General features: G+C 41.6%; 1 pseudogene; it reads right to left on the minus strand.

Moving 5' to 3' along the window:
* Nucleotides 1-318: 318 nt before the first annotated feature.
* LOC147515206 (small nucleolar RNA R71) lies at nucleotides 319-413 on the minus strand (annotated as a pseudogene).
* Nucleotides 414-1,312: the final 899 nt, after the last annotated feature.

The raw sequence follows: 1,312 nt of genomic DNA on the forward strand, positions 1-1,312 counted from the left end.
AATCTTGCATCGTTCTAGCAGACCCAGTAGGGGATTTCCGAATCCCCCCAAATATTTTTAATTTGTTACCCATTTTTCATGGTTCATGAAAAACCTTATCAGCACATGTGTAGGATTGAACAAGTCCTTACAACATTCCATCATCCTACGGTTGGTGCGGAACAAATTAAACTGAGGGTATTCCCTTTCACCTTAGCCGATAAGGCGGCGTCTTGGTTAACTGCCCAAGCGCCTAATCTGTGGACTCGTGGGCTAAACATGTTCAATTTGTTTATGGAACATTTTACCCACCCCTAAAGACGGATAAGATGCTTTCCAAGATTCATTTCTTTTCGACAAAATCCTCATGAATCATTTTCAGAGGCTTGGAATCGTTTCACCGATCTCCTTATAGAGTGTCCACATCATAACTTAGCTTAAAGACACGTTAGTTAGGTGCGGCTTTTTCAAAGGACTTCTACACCACCATAAAGAAGTCCTTGACATAATGAATGGGGTAGTTTCTTAAGTAAAGGAGCCTCGAGAGGCTTATAAATTTATAGAGGACCAAACTAAGTTTAAATAACAACTGGGGGTAGTGATGATATCCACCGCTCCGCTAGTTCTTCTAATATAGTTAAGGCGCGGTATGTTTGAAATTAAACACGATCCCGAAGCTTAAAACTCTAATCGAATCACTCACTAAAAAGGTAGAGGCCATTTCGTTCAACAAAAGCCTATCCCCCGTCATGAATGTAAATTCAAATCCATGTAGTTTCGTTGGAGTCCTCAACATCCCGACTCCCATCGTCCCTATAGCCTATGAACAGGCTTGTTCCATTAATAGTGAACCTAACGCCCTTGGAGACAAAATCCCAACTTCGGTTGGAGAAATAACCAACACGCCACACCGCCAGTGGTACAATAATCAATATGTTAGGCCAACGCACAGTTTTAACCAAGCTCCACCATGACAAGGACAGGGTCAGGGTAATTTTAATAATTACAACAACCAAGTGCAACCTCGACAAGGTCAAGTACAAGGTCAAGGTAGTTATAATAATTATAATGCTAATAGAGGTATCGTCCCGGTAAATAATAACTATCAAAATCCGCCCATAAATAATTCACGCGAGATAGTTCCAGTCACACCACCCGTGACTACTACACCCACACAACCGGATCGTCTTGACACCTTCATACAAGTGAGCCAAAAACTTTTCCAAACCATGGCTCAATCTAACCAACAGCTTCTACAATCCGTTAATAATTTAACCCAACAGTTGGCCCAAGATAAAGCCCAACCCAAAGGTGTGTTTTCAGGTCAGGCAAT

The sequence above is a fragment of the Coptis chinensis genome, chromosome 2 (genome assembly GCF_015680905.1).
Source record: "Coptis chinensis isolate HL-2020 chromosome 2, ASM1568090v1, whole genome shotgun sequence".
Taxonomy (NCBI): domain Eukaryota; kingdom Viridiplantae; phylum Streptophyta; class Magnoliopsida; order Ranunculales; family Ranunculaceae; genus Coptis; species Coptis chinensis.